Consider the following 15,801-nt stretch of genomic DNA (forward strand, 5'->3'; position numbering starts at 1 on the left):
CACCAGAAGGCCCTCGGTGCTGGACCTCAGCATCCGGGCAGAATGATGGGGGTGGAGACGCTCCTTCTGGTATACTGTATTCATTTGTATTTATTTATAAAATCATTTGTACATATTTATAAAATCATTTGTACATTATTGTATTTATTTATAAAATCATTTGTACATAATTTAGCATGTATTTATGCATACACATACACAAGAGGGGAAACTAGATGTGTTAGCTAGATTAAAAAAATGCTTTAGCATAGGAATATCCTATGTTGTTCAGAAAGTCACACGTGGAAAATTTCATAGCAATGAGAACACATCCTTTATTCACTTATTTTGTATTCTAAAGAACAAAAGCTTGGGAATCAACTGTACGAAGAGAAACTATGTAGTTGTTTCGAGTCATTTTTTACCTTCTTTTGCACTCTAGGTTGTGTTTCCATTTTTCTCAGCTAAACAGCATATAAATTTCAGTATAATTGAGTAGATTAAAAACAAACAGCCTGATTCTAGCTGGCTTTATTTGTCACAGTTGAAATAGTAGCTTGGGATGTAATGACTGAAGTGGGAAAATAATGTCCCCTCTTGCCAAATGACTTATTAACTAAAGGAGAACAGAAGGGCTTAGCAAAGGGATGCAGCTAGCCTGTCCCTGTCTCCCAAGCCTTATGGGTGACCAAGCAGTTCACCTGAAGTTCCTGATTATTCCTTGGTAGTCCCATTCATACTAGTCTCACACTTGGTGTTACTTGTGCTGTCAGATACAGGTGGGTGTGCATGGTTTGTGTGGAACAGCCTTGTGGGTGAAATGGGGACCGGTGTTGGGCCTACTGAACTCCTTGGTTTGAAATGGCTTCCACATTCATTTTACCAATTGGGGCACTATTCTTGGCTCACACAGATTAGCTGTATCGCCTACATGAATATATATGTACTATTAAACAATCCAGGAACTTAGGAGGCAATTCTACACTGAGTAATACACCCACCATATGCGTGAGAAAAGTGGTGCTGAAAAGAACAAATGACATGCAAATTCACTTTGAAATATGTGTTGGAGGAATCAGCTTGTGACAGTTTAAAGAACCAAGTGTTAAACTGTATAAACCATGTTCAAATAATCCATATTATTTTGGCAAGGTACTTTTGTTTTCTGACTTCTATTTTTAGTCAACGATGTTAACATTGCCTATAGCACCCAGTTCCTTCATGCCTCAAAGAGTCTCATGCATGATCCATATAGCAGTGTCTTCTTGCAGGAAGATGCTGTTCGTATTATGCATTCGTGCTGAAAGAGATAAAGAATAATCATTAGCAAAACAAGTGGTTTGGAGGGGAAATATGCATTATTTTCTTTCCAGTGGATGGAGCAAGCTGTAATCGGTTTTGGGGAAAGTCTATGATGGAGGAACTTCATTTGTGCCTAAAATGCCCTGATCTATTTATCAAAAATTCACAATTAAATTGAGCAATGTGGACTGAAGAGGTGTAATATTTACACTAAAAACTATGCCACCTACAGATTGGCTGATCTCCCTTTTCAACAGCCCAACATTTCTCTCACATTACACGCCTACATCACTAAGTGATCTAATCTGAGGGAAATTACTTCCTACTCCAAAGTATGGCCTGGTTTCAACAGAACACAATAATGTTATGAAGCCTGGCTTGAAAATTATTTTCAGAAAGATGGAATCCTTCAAATCAACTATTTGGCAAGAAAGGATTCATATGGTGGTGATCAAGATTACCCACTACCCTTCCTGAACAGCTGATTAGCCAGATGCTAGATTTTGTAACTCTTTGTTTACAAGGTTGCAGACTGGCTGTCATTGCTATTGGATCAGGCTAGGGATTGAGATGTATTAATTTGCATGCATGGTAAAGGTAAAGGACCCCTGGATGGTTAGGTCCAGTCAAATTTGACTATGGGGTGCGGTGCTCATCTCACTTTGGGCCGAGGGAGCTGACATTTGTCCACAGACAGCTTTCCAGGTCATGTGGCCAGCATGACTAAACTGCTTCTGGCACAACAGGACACTGTGACGAGTGCCAGAGTGCACGGAAATGTCGTTTAACTTCCTGCTGCAGTGGTACTATTTATCTACTCGCACTGGTGTGCTTTCGAACTGCTAGGTTGGCAGGAGCTGGGACAGAGCAACAGGAGCTCACCCGTCATGCAGATTCAAACTGCCAACCTTCTGATCGTCAAGCCCAAGAGGCTCAGTGGTTTAGACCACAGTGCCACCTGCTCCTGCATGCATGATTCCCTATCCACCATGGATAACAATAACAATAACAATAACAATAACAATAACAATAACAATAACAATAACAATAACAATAACAATATATTATTTATACCCCTCCCATCTGGCTGGGCTTCCCCAGCCACTCTTGGTGGCTTCCAACAAAATATTAAAATACAGTAATGCATCAAAATTAAATGCTTCCCTAAACAGGGCTGCCTTCAGATGTCTTCTAAAAGTCTGGTAGTTGTTGTTCTCTTTGACATCTGGATATGTGGGCAGAAACCTGCTCCCATGCATGTACAGCTGGACTGGGGCATGTGTGGTTCACATACCAATTTCAAAGCTAATTCACATGATTATCTGCTTATATGAAACTGCTGAGTATCGCAGCGTCAAGAGTCTATGGCCATGATGCATGCTAAACTCTACCTTGCAGGGCTTTTTAAGAATGCTGAACGTGGCATCTTTTATTATGAAGATGGTGCAGGCAGGTTTTCATTACTTGTGTTAGCCCTGAAGAGTTGTAGCTAACAAATAATTCTGGTCATGTTGTACAGATAGGCTTGTTCACTGAGGGATGATTGCCACATTAGAATGTAAAGGCACCGGATGACTCCCAGGAGTTGCTCCCATCTCTGAGAAAACCTGAAAACATCTTGTTTGGAATGAGTAATCTATGTTACTGGCTCTCAGCCAAACTTATAAACGGTCAAATCACTGCCATATATTTTAGTTTGTGGGGCTGGCTGGGAGCCAGACACACACACAAACATACACTTTCAAACTAGATAGTTACAGGTTGCATGTCTTTTCAAATTTAGCCATTGGATGCCCTCAGGGCATTCAGAGAGTAGGGAAAGGGGCAGGAGAGACAGGGAGGAGGATTCCCTGTTCCTTCATCTCTCCCTTATAATTCCTCCCTTTGGCAAGTAGAAGAAGCCCATTTTGCCCCCCTAAGCTCTGAGGATGTGGTGCAAAGCCTCCTCAGGAGTCCCCCACATCCAGTGTTTGAATTTCATGGTGGCCAGAGGGGACCTTATCTCCTGACACTTTGTGATGATACTCTTATTTGTTGCAGTTTTATGGCCATGCATGGTGATGCACTTTGGCTGAAATGGGGAAATTAGGGGGTGTGAATTATGAATTTAATTAATGTTGTCTTCCCTGTAATTTGGGCATTGGCCATGACAGATTTCAGGACAAATTCTGTAGACCTATGACTTTGAGGCTTGTTGGGAGTTTGTCTTGAGTTCAAAGGATGAAGAAAGAAAGCAATGTTCATTTCTGGAGGCCAAGACAATTCAGTCCTGCAACTGGGCTGAAGAATCAGAAATGAACAAATCAGGAAGTTGACCCCCATCTCATCTCATGGTATTTCATTGGCTCCTTACCTAGGAAAAGCAAACAGCTGGCCCCTCCCTTCACATCTGGCTGGCTGAGTGCTGTGCTCGCTAGCGATTCTTCTTGACAGAGGAGGTCAGTACAACCTGCATAGATTTCTGAAGCTTTGCAGAGAGTTGGGGGGTAATTCTGACCCACTGACTTCTGTGGGCAAATGCCCCAAATTTCCTCTCTCACACATCTGCACCTTCCTTTCTAGGGCTGAGTTATAACCCACCCTCCACTTCACTAACTTGTTAGCAGCTGATGAATTACAGAGGGGGAGAATTTCATCCATTTTTTCATGGTGACATTTACGAGAGTTGGTTAGCATGGTAGTGAGTGATGATGGTTTTTTCCTCAAACTTTAAAGCTAAAGTTTAAATTTAGTTCTTGCTTGTTGTGGCGATGGCAGTAACCAAATTCTTAAAAGCAGCTACTAATCAACAGTCATCATTTCCCAATCTGACTCTACAATGACCTCGGACTTATACTAAATAATGATGTAGCATCGTTTTGAAAAGACTCTGTAAGAGGAAATAGCAGTTATCAGTTCATGGGTGCTAAGAAGAACTCCATTATTGTTGCCACCACCGGGGTCAGGGTAGGGTTTAAATCACAAGCACAGAAGAGAAGAAAAAGACTTACTCTTTCTGGTTGCCACAGCAGCTTGCTCTCCAAAACTGTGGGGAAATGTTGGTGGTTTCCCTAGCCTGCAAAAATCCCAGTGAAAAGTTTGAAAAACTAAACTTTTGGTTCAACCTTTGAAAAGGAACCATGCCATGGTAAGCCATTTGGGATCTTGTTGTTGTTTAGTCGTTTAGTCGTGTCCGACTCCTCGTGACCCCATGGACCAGAGAACGCCAGGCACCCCTGTGCCTCCACTGCCTCCCGCAGTTCGGCCAAACCCATGCTGGTAACCTCGAAAACACTATCCAACCATCTCGTCCTCTGCCGTCCCCTTCTCCTTGTGCCCTCCATCTTTCCCAACATCAGGGTCTTCTCCAGGGAGTCTTCTCTTCTCATGAGGTGGCCAAAGTACTGGAGCCTCAGCTTCACAATCTGTCCTTCCAGTGAGCACTCAGGGCTGATTTCCTTAAGAATGGAGAGGTTGGATCTTCTTGCAGTCCATGGGACTCTCAAGAGTCTCCTCCAGCACCATAATTCAAAAGCATCAATTCTTCGGCGATCAGCCTTCTTTATGGTCCAGCTCTCACTTCCATACATCACAACTGGGAAAACCATGGCTTTAACTATACGAACCTTTGTCGGCAAGGTGATGTCTCTACTTCTCAAGATGATGTCTAGGCCTGTCATTGCCCTTCTCCCAAGAAGCAGGCGTCTTTTAATTTCGTGGCTGCTGTCACCATTTGGGATCTAGTCCTGGTAAATAGCAAACCTGCCAAAGTACTCATGAGCAGTGCCATTCCAGCAGTCGAACAACAGGAGGAATCCAACATCGTGGGACATGATACTAAGCTTCCTTGTTCAGAAGTGAGTCCCAAGGAATCCAGTGGGAATGACTGGCTGGTCAGCATGTATAGGATCGATGCCATACAGCTTGTTCCTGTGCATTTTTCTTTGGAAGTAAGTCCCACTCTGTTCAGTGCTTCTCAAATGTACACATTTCCGGAAAATATGGTAAAAAATATGCAAACTCCAGTCAAAATAATATGTATACAGATGTGACTTTTAAACAAAACAAAACAAAACAAATTCCACTATTGGATGCAGATACAGGAGAAAACAGGGCACTGAATTTTTTAAAAGGTAACTGAATGGACTTGGAAAATGAATCTATCCCTGTTGCTTCCTTGAGTGCCATTAGATCTGACAGTGGCAGCAGCTTTCAGCAGTCCCCGTTGATAACATAATTCCCCATTGGGAACCACACAAATAATGTGCCATTCCCAGAGGCATTATAGATAGATAGATAGATAGATAGATAGATAGATAGATAGATGATAGATAGATAGATAGATAGATAGATAGATAGATAGATGGCCCATCCCCTAGTGCAAGCCCTAGTGCATACTGACTAGCAATTGTGTTCCTGTTACACACACTCAAATTAACATCCAGATCCTATGCACTGAGAGCCAGTGTGGTGTAGTGGTTAAGAGCGTTGGACTCGTAATCTGGTGATCTGGGTTTGCATCCCTGCTCCTCCACATGAAGCTGCTGTGTGACCTTGGGCTAGTCACACTTCTTTGAAGTCTCTCAGCCTCAATAACCTCACAGAGTGTTTGTTGTGGGGGAGGAAGGGAAAGGAGAATATTGGCTGCTTTGAGATTCCTTCGGGTGGTAATAAAGTGGGATATCAAAGCCAATCTCTCTCTCTCTCTCTCTCTCTCTCTCTCTCTCTCTCTCTCTCTTCAGAAGAGCGCTTTGGAATTGATCCTCTTCAGCCTGCCTCACCCATTCAGAGAGTGGGAGCACTTTTCACTTTGCCTAGAGTAGCCACTGAACTTTGACCTAAAGCAGGTCAAAATTGAAGGTCTTGTGAGGGAGGCCAAAATAAGTTTGAAAAGATGGTGATGGTGGTTGTGCAGGCATTCTACCCCTCTATCAGTCGCCTCAATGAAAAATGAAAAAGGAGTTTTTGACATTGCCCACTGCCACTCACAGAGAGATGCTCTTTATTCTTCTCTTCTGTGCAGAACAGAAGGGATGGTGGGTGTCCAGTCCTGGAATTGATGAAATGTAGGCACGGAAGAGAGCCTGAGGCACTGTAAACAGGAACTGAGCAGGAAGAGCTGGCAGTTGTGGAAATGTTTACTGAGAGATTTTAATGGTGCCATAGGTGGTATCAGCACTTTGGTGCATGTGGGTGCCTCACTGGTGGCTGCTAAAGGAAGGGGAATGCATGTAAGCAGGAGCATTGCGCAGTCCAAGGAACAATGGGCAAACATATGAGAACTGCCTCTTGCATATAAAAAGGTAAAGGGACCCCTGAATATTAAGTCCAGTAGCGGACGACTCTGGGGTTGCAGCACTCATCTCGCTTTACTGGCCGAGGGAGCCGGCGTTTGTCTGCAGACAGCTTCCGGGTCATGTGGCCAGCATGACTAAGCCGCTTCTGGCAAACCAGAAATGCCGTTTACCTTCCTGCCGGAGTGGTACCTATTTATCTACTTGCACTTTGATGTGCTTTCAAACTGCTAGGTTGGCAGGAGCTGGGATCGAACGCAGGGATTCGAACCGCCAACCTTCTGATCAGCAAGCCCTAGGCTCTGGTTTAGACCACAGCGTGACCCGCATCCCTGTGCCTCTTGCATACAGTTAAAAATAAAACACTCTGGAAATGTCTTCCTTATGCAGCACTTGAGAACGGTGTCACTCTGTGACTTGGTGGTGTTAGATGCATGAAAAAAGAGAGCTTCTAGCTCCGTTGAACCAGGAACGCAAGACATTTTTATAGTTAGTAGGTGTGATGCTTGTTCATCACAATGTGCAGTGCCATAATTAGCCTGAGCTAATTGTTTCCCCCAGATCTGCATCAGAGCAGCCCTATGATGTCCACAAATCTGCTTCCTAAATGTCTCTTTTCCAAAGGTGACGCTTACCTGAAGCATGTTACAGCTGCACGGGCTGCGAGTCGGGGATCAAAAGCAGCAATTAAATTAGGAATAATTGGTATTTATCTAATCCACAGTGTTAGTTTAAAGTATATAATAGCACTGGCACTTGGTGTTTTCCTAAGGAGGCAAAGAAGGATAGTTTCTGGCAGGGAGTCATTGCGGCTTGCTGGCACAGTAACTATTCAGAAGAGAGGATATCAATCAATTCCTGCACTTTTCATTGATCTTCCACGCAGGCATGCAAACTATCTGAATTTAAACCACAGGTCCAGAAGCAAATAGTGGCCAGTCTTGGCAGCATCCTATTTTACCCTTTGCATCTCCTTATCAATCTTATGCTGGGGTCCAGAACTGGATTAAGAAGAACCAAAACAAACACACACAATTAATTTCCCATTAAAGCTTGACTTGAAAATAAATGATTCAGCTGTGCTGACAACATGGACTTATGTGGAATAATTGATTCCATACATTAAATATATATGTGTGTTATATTCAGTATGCAGTACATTTTTAATTTTTGTTACTCATTTCTGCCAAGATCATCCATATTCCCCAAACAATGCAGACCTAGAAAACGCCAAATGGAGAAATATGTTTCAATCATTGCTTTTGATGGATGACAAACTGCAAGGAAATCAATTGAAAACTCATATTCTCTCTTAAATAAAAGCACTTTCACTCGAACGGGCATTACTCCTGACACCATGGGGTTGTCACAGTGCTTACCGTGATCAGCATGTATATACCTGAAATCCTCACAGGTACACAGTCTGGAGGTCACATCAGGCTAGGACCAACGCCATCCAGATTAATTTATGGAATTTGCCACCACCAGATACCATGTGAACAGATTGCTTTAAGAAAGATGATTAGAGGAAGTTGCAAAAATGGGTCTGTGCACACCTAACTAGCTATGAGGCACTATGGTCCTGGACATAAGATGCTGGGGACCAAAAGCAGAAGATGGGCATTATCTCCTTACTCTTCTTGTGAATCCCTAGAAGGACTTGCCAGGCTGCTGTTACAAGCAGAATGATGGATTAGATGGATCTGTTTGATCCAGTGGGAGACTTCTTGACCACAAGTTCAGGAAACTTGAAATATATGAAGTTGTTTGTTTGTTTTTTTACACAATTGCTCTAACTAGCAACTAGTACTTGCAGACTGGGTATATAGGCACATGCGTTTTGATGTACACATTTGATGAAACTCCCAAGGTTTTCCCCCACCTTAGTGCAGGGGTTGGAGATGAAGATTGCACAGACGATGTTGTGGATAAGCTCTTAGACGGGCATGGAGAACCTGTGGCCCGTCAAATATTGTTGGAGTTCAACTCTCAGTCACCCCAGGTAGCATGGCCAATGGTCAGGAAAGATGTAGTCCAACAACATCTGGAAAGCCAGAGGTGAATACTGCACTTGTTCCCTTGAATCCAGCAATTTCCTCCAGGAATGGGAGCTCTAATGTTTGTGTGTGTGGAGCTCATTCATCTGGAATTGATTCCATGTTCATTTCAGTATTAGAGCCTTCGTATGCAGATATCCTTGATGCACACAGATCAGCTGTAGCCCTTACCTGAAATGTGTGTACAGCCAAACCTCAGTCGTTGAACATAATCTGTTCCGGAAGCCCGTTCAGCTTCTGAAACATTCGACAACCAAGGTGCAACTTCCAATTGGTTGCAGGAACTTCCTGCACTCAAGCGGAAGCCACCTCGAACGTTTGACTTCTAAAAAAAAAAACATTCAAAAACTGGAGCATTTACTTCCAGGTTTTCAGCGTTCAGGAGCTGAAATATTCCAAAACTCAGCCGTTTGGGAACTGAGGTTTGACTGTACAGTGGTACCTCGGGTTACATATGCTTCAGGTTACATACGCTTCAGGTTACAGACTCTGCTAACCCAGAAATAGTACCTTGGGTTAAGAACTTTGCTTCAGGATGAGAACAGAAATCGTGCTCCGGTGGCGCAGCAGCAGCAGGAGGCCCCATTAGCTAAAGTGGTACCTCAGGTTAAGAACAGTTGAAGTGTATGTAACCCGAGGTACCACTGTACACATGTTGTTGTTGTTTAATCGTTTAGTCGTGTCCGACTCTTTGTGACCCCATGGACCAGAGCACGCCAGGCACTTCTGTCTTCTACCGCCTCCCGCAGTTTGGTCAAATTCCTGCTGGTAGCTTCGAGAACACCATCCAATCATCTCAACCTCTGTCGTCCTCTTCTCCTTGTTGAATTTGCAGTGTCCCAAGCACAGCGGAATGATGAGGAGTACGTGCCACATACTCTATATTACTTTATTTACACTTCAAAGCTGAGACCTTACAAACAAGCATCTTGCCTCTGTCGGAGCAGAGAAAGCATCCTCTCTCCTCTAAAGCACGGAGAGAACACTGCGTGAACAGTGAAAAACAGGAAACCAGTGTACGTCACATCCAGTCTCCTTTCCCGTGAGAAACTCCAACAGCAATTGACTGTGGAATGTAAACATTGCCTCGTGACAAGCACTTCGCTGCACAGTGAAGGAAGCAGAAACCAACATCCTCCCCCTTTCTGTGAACATCACTGGGCAGCGTGTTCGTACAATATCAGTACAAACCCAACTTCTGCACATAGGTACTATGTTGATCCCTTGATACAATCTTAGACAATACATCAGCAGGAATCTCATTACCTGGCATATAGGACACCATTACGAGTCCCTTCTGAATACGTTCCCTAGCATGTTGCACCTTCAATTGCAAGTGCTTCGTGCTTTGCTTACAACCTTCAGAATTCAGCAAAGCCAAACATGCTTTGTTGACCTGGTAAACCTGGATTGGACATTTGACAGGAATTTTCATGTCTTTGCACAATTGTAACAACCATTCACAATCTTTGAGTGAATAAGACAGTGCATTCAGTTCAGCTTCACAAGTACTTAAACTAACTGTTGTTTGCTTCTTGCATGACCAATCAAATAGACCCTGATTGTACATGTAGCAAACTCCAGACGTGCTTTTCCTGTCTGTAGTGTCACTTCCAAAACTTGCATCTGCAAATATCTCAAGACCACCAGACTTCTGATTGTTAAATCTCAGTCTGTAATGCATAGTGCCTTTCAAATAGTGCGCTATACGTTTCAGAGCTTTCCAATCCTTAACGGTAGGATTGTTGACTTGTCTGCTTAGCAAATTACAGCTAACAGCAATGTCAGGTCTTGAACATCTGGCAATGAAGTTTAGCTTGCCTAGCACACTTCTGTACAGTGTAGTGTCAGAAAATGCTTCTTCAGTGTCATCTACCTGATAACCTGTTGTCATCGGTGTGTCTACAGGGTTAGCATCCATCAGGTTTAGTTTGCTTAACACATCAGCAATTTTCCGTGACTGGTGTACTAGAATGTTACCATCTTGATCTCTTTCTATTTCCAGAGATAGGTAGTTGTTTACCTCACCAAGATCTTTCATGTCAAAGTGCTTTTTCAGTTGAGCTAGGGCGTTATTGTACATTGTGACATCCTTCCAAAAGAATAAAATATCATCAACATAAAACAAACAGTAAGTTTCTTTTGCCCCTCCTCTTTGATAAATACACATGGATCAGCTTTCCCTTGCTGAACACCTAGAGAAAACAATACCTCAGTGAGTTTTGAGTGCCAACACCGTGCACTTTGTTTGAGACCATAAAGGGACTTCTTCAGAGCACAAACACATCCCTGTTTTACCTGTACGCCATCAGGTGGAAGCATATAAAGTGATTCACCTAGAGATCCGTACAGAAAAGCTGTATTCACATCGTGGTGACTAATGTGTAGATTCTCCTCTGCAGCTAGCTTGAGCATAAGCCTAATGCTCTCATACCTCACTGTGGGTGAGTAGGTCTCGTGATAGTCTTCACCTGGTACCTGTGCAAAACCTCTGGCTACCAATCTGGCTTTGTGTCTATCTTGCCATTTTGATCAGTCTTCGCTTTGAAGACCCATTTGCTTCCAAGCAGTTTCATTCCTGGAACTACTGGAACAAGGTCCCATGTTTTGTTCCTTTCTAAGGAATCAAGCTCAGCCTTCATGGCATTTAACCATGGCTCAGCTTCCTTTGAATCCAAATCCTGGATTTCTTGGAAACTTGAAGGTTCAAATACCTTCTTGGAGCTTTTAACAGCTGTCACTGCTATCTTGGCAAACTCATCAGCAAATCTCTTTGGAGGTCTGCCTTTTGTGGCTCTTTGTGACCTGCGAATTAGCCTTAAGTCTTCAACACTTTCCTCTTCCTTCTTAGGAGAAAAGTGACCTATTGTGAACAATGGTTCCTCCAATTCTTGATCAGAGCTTTCAGAGGGTCGCATAGAGGCTTTCGCACTCTTGAAATCCTCTGAATCACCCGATTCAGTTTCAGACTCAGAATCAGAACCTTCATCAGTGGGTGTGGGTTGCTGTGGCTGCTTTTGACTATCCTCAGTCTCATCACTGTCATCAGGATAACATTGGAAAATTCCCACATTCTCCCCCCACTTGGCATTGTACTCAACACTTCTTGTGAGCTTAATTGTCTTGGAGTCAGTCATCATTATTCTGTAAGACCCTTTCTGATAACCTAGAAAGATACCATGCAATCCACGCTTGTCTAACTTGGAGCTTTGTGGTGAGTGAACCCACATGTCAGAACCAAAAATTTTCATGTGTTTGATGTATGGCTTCTTGCCAAACATCTTCTCATAGGGGGTACAACCAATCGCTGAAGATAACCTGCGATTATAACTGTAAACAAAACACGAGAGAGATTCGGCCCAATAACTCTCTGGAAGATTTGCATCATGTAGCAAGGTTTTTAACCCTTGAAGCAATGTTTGATTTGCCCTCTCGCAAAGTCCATTCTGCCATGGCGAGCGAGGACTAGACAAATCGTGTTGAATTCCTTTCTCAGACAGAAAAGCTTCAAACTGCTGAGAAGTGAATTCCCCCCCACGATCAGTGAAAAGAATTTTTATCTTCTTACCATGCACATTTTCCAACCAAGCACAGAATTCCTTGAACCTTGGAAAAGCCTCTGATTTCTGCTTGAGATTGTACACATAAATATACCTGGAAAATGCATCAATGAGAACCATGAAGTACCTATTTCCACCCAAAGAGGGCGCTAGTGGTCCAACCAAATCAGCATGAACAACCTGGTATGGTTCTGTAGCTTGCCTACTAGACACCTTACCTTTCGCAGCCATTTTCACCTTGTTTGCTGTGCATGCCTTGCACTTCATGTGGTACCTGCAGGGTTTAATAGTCATACCTTCAACCAAGGCAGGCATTTTAGATACTGCCTCAAAATTCAAATGACCAAATTTTCGGAGAAAATTGTGAATACATTCTGCATGCAAACTTTTGTTAGAACCTGCAATGCAACAAGTTTTATCCTGCACAACATCATCATAATACAAAACATACAAACGATCAACATATTCAGCATGCAATACATAATCATTTTTCTTTGTGATGATGCACCTTTTGTTCTTAAAGGAAACGTCAATTTTCCACTCATTCAGCTGTCCAACGCTGAGCAGATTATGTTTGGCATCCGGCACATAAAGCACATCCTGTATCGATAAGTCCAAACTGTGAAGAACAACAGTTCCGTAGCCTTTACTGGGGATTGTGTGGTCATCCGCCTGGTGAATCGCACCTTCCTGCGGTGTAAAAGACACGAACAGTCGCTTATCGTTGCACATGTGATGGGTCGCCGCTGAATCAACAACAAAGAAAGATCTAGACGTCTTCTGGACCTTTGCAACCTTTGGAGTGAAGCGTGAGACCATTGCCTTGTGCTGCGTTGTCCTGGACACCGGACCTTTGCCTTTGCCTCGGCCTTTTCCACGCGATGAGCTTTCGCTGCGCTGCTCTGTCTTGGCCCTGGGATATCTGCATTCCCTCTTCATATGGCCTAGACGTCCACACAAGTAGCATTTCACAGCCCTCAAAGCTTTGGCGCCATCTGGTGGTTCCACTGCACTCTGGGATGATGTCTGTGAAGACTCCCCCTTACCCATGCAGCTATCACCCCGGCGGTCTGCTTCATTCTGAATCACGGCAGTATCACAGGCTACTCTGAGCTGAGCATGTGGCTGATTGGCATCAGATTCCCCACTTGCATCAGCCAGCCTTCTGCAGCTAGCCTTCATGACTCTGGCATTAGCATTCTGCGTCATCTCTGCTGCTTTAAAACAAGCTGCTTTATACAAGCTACGTCTCTGCTGCTTCAAACTTCATTCCAAAGGCACTTTTAAAAGGTACTTTCGGTTTACCAAGCCTCCACGCTTGTGCCGTGGCAAACGGCTTTAAAATTTCAAAGTCCAGCCATAAAGCCATTAATTAGGAGCTGGCAGGCTGCCCGGAGCATGAGCACATACCTCATCAATCATCTTGATGCGCAGAGCAGATACCGTCCGATCCGTCCCTCTGCATTCCGATCCTTTTTTGCCGGCATTCTGATTCGACTTCTGAATTCCATTCTCAAGATGACTGCGTTTACCTGGGCCCCATAACCAGTAATGTTGAATTTGCAGTGTCCCAAGCACAGCGGAATGATGAGGAGTACGTGCCACATACTCTATATTACTTTATTTACACTTCAAAGCTGAGAGCTTACAAACAAGCATCTTGCCTCTGCCGGAGCAGAGAAAGCATCCTCTCTCCTCTAAAGCACGGAGAGAACACTGTGTGAACAGTGAAAAACAGGAAACCAGTGTACGTCACATCCAGTCTCCTTTCCCGTGAGAAACTCCAACAGCAATTGACTGTGGAATGCAAACATTGCCTCGTGACAAGCACTTCACTGCACAGTGAAGGAAGCAGAAACCAACACTCCTTGTGCCCTCCATCTTTCCCAACATCAGGGTCTTTTCCAGGGAATCTTCTCTTCTCATGAGGTGGCCAAAGTATTGTAGCCTCAGCTTCACGATCTGTCCTTCCAGTGAGCACTCAGGGCTGATTTCCTTAAGAATGGATAGGTTTGATCTTCTTGCAGTCCATGGGACTCTCAAGAGTCTCCTCCAGCACCATAATTCAAAAGCATCAATTCTTCGGTGGTCAGCTTTCTTGATGGTCCAGCTCTCACTTCCATACATCACTACTGGGAAAACCATGGCTTTAACTATACGGACCTTTGTTGGCAAGGTGATGTGTCTGCTTTTTAAGATGCTGTCTAGGTTTGTCATTGCTTTTCTCCCAAGAAGCAGGCGTCTTTTAATTTCGCAACTGCTGTCACCATCTGCAGTGATCATGGAGCCCAAGAAAGTAAAATCTCTTACTGCCTCCATTTCTTCCCCTTCTATTTGCCAGGAGGTGATGGGACAGGTGGCCATGATCTTCATTTTTTTGATGTACACATATACTGTACACATATATTTTATTTATTGCATTTATTTGCTTGGATTTTGGATTTGATATCCCGCTTTATCACTACCCGAAGGAGTCTCAAAGCGGCTAACATTCTCCTTTCCCTTCCTCCCCCACAACAAACACTCTGTGAGGTGAGTGGGGCTGAGAGACTTCAAAGAAGTGTGACTAGCCCAAGGTCACCCAGCAGCTGCATGTGGAGGAGCAGAGACGTGAACCCGGTTCCCCAGATTACTAGTCTATCGCTCTTAACCACTACACCACACTGACTCTCTGCTGCCTTTCTTCCTCCAATGAGCTCAAGGTGGCACAAACATTTCTCCCTCCCTCTCCTCATTTATTTCCCACAACAACCATGTGAGGTTGGTTAGGCTGAGAGGTGTCCAAGCGTCACTCAGTGAACTTCATGGCTGAGTGGGGATTGAAATCTGTTCTCTCAGTTCCTAGTCCGACACTAACCACTATACTACACTGGCCCTATATGCATCTGTCGACTTCACAATGACTTTTCTGCCATTTTTAAAAGGGGGAAATGAGGCCTTTGGAGCAGGTGAATTTATCATCACGTGGGCATTTAAGGTGGGTGATTTTTCCCTCAGAAAGGCACATCCTCTGTTTGTCTCTTGCAGCTTATGGGCTTGAGAAGAGTTGTAAATGCAGTTTCAAATCACAAGTTAACACTCCCCACCACTGCCTTATTTGAACACCTTTAAAATAATGCCTTCTAAAGGTATTTATACTGTGACACAAACAAGAAAGATTTCAAGGGCCTCTCTGGGGAGTGTTTTCTTCTTCTAGCAAAAGAGACGATTGTCTGGATGCGTTAACAAGAAACTGTAGTGTAAATTAAGGAATACAGGATTAGACCTGAACTGACTGGAAAGAAAAAGAAATCACCAGTCTAGCGGTCCACACCTGAAATAATTCTTGTGGCTCATGCCATATGCGGCTGGTCATTACCATAGCAACAGACAATGTTGTGTTACATCATGAGAGGCATGCAAGGAAACATATGTTCGGAGTGAAGCACTTCTGAGGTGCAAACAAACATTGGCCGGCACTGAAATGAGGAAAGAGTAATAAAAATGTAAATAAATGTGATTATAAGCATTTGCCATTCTCTTGCATGTAGCTGTTAAAGTAGCGGAAGTAAAAGGTCAATGGCATACAGTCGGGAATCACAAGGAGCTGTACGCTTGGATTTGTTTTCTTGAATTTTAAGCTTTTCACTG

The sequence above is a fragment of the Podarcis cretensis genome, assembly GCF_951804945.1.
Source record: "Podarcis cretensis genome assembly, chromosome: 7".
Lineage (NCBI taxonomy): Eukaryota > Metazoa > Chordata > Lepidosauria > Squamata > Lacertidae > Podarcis > Podarcis cretensis.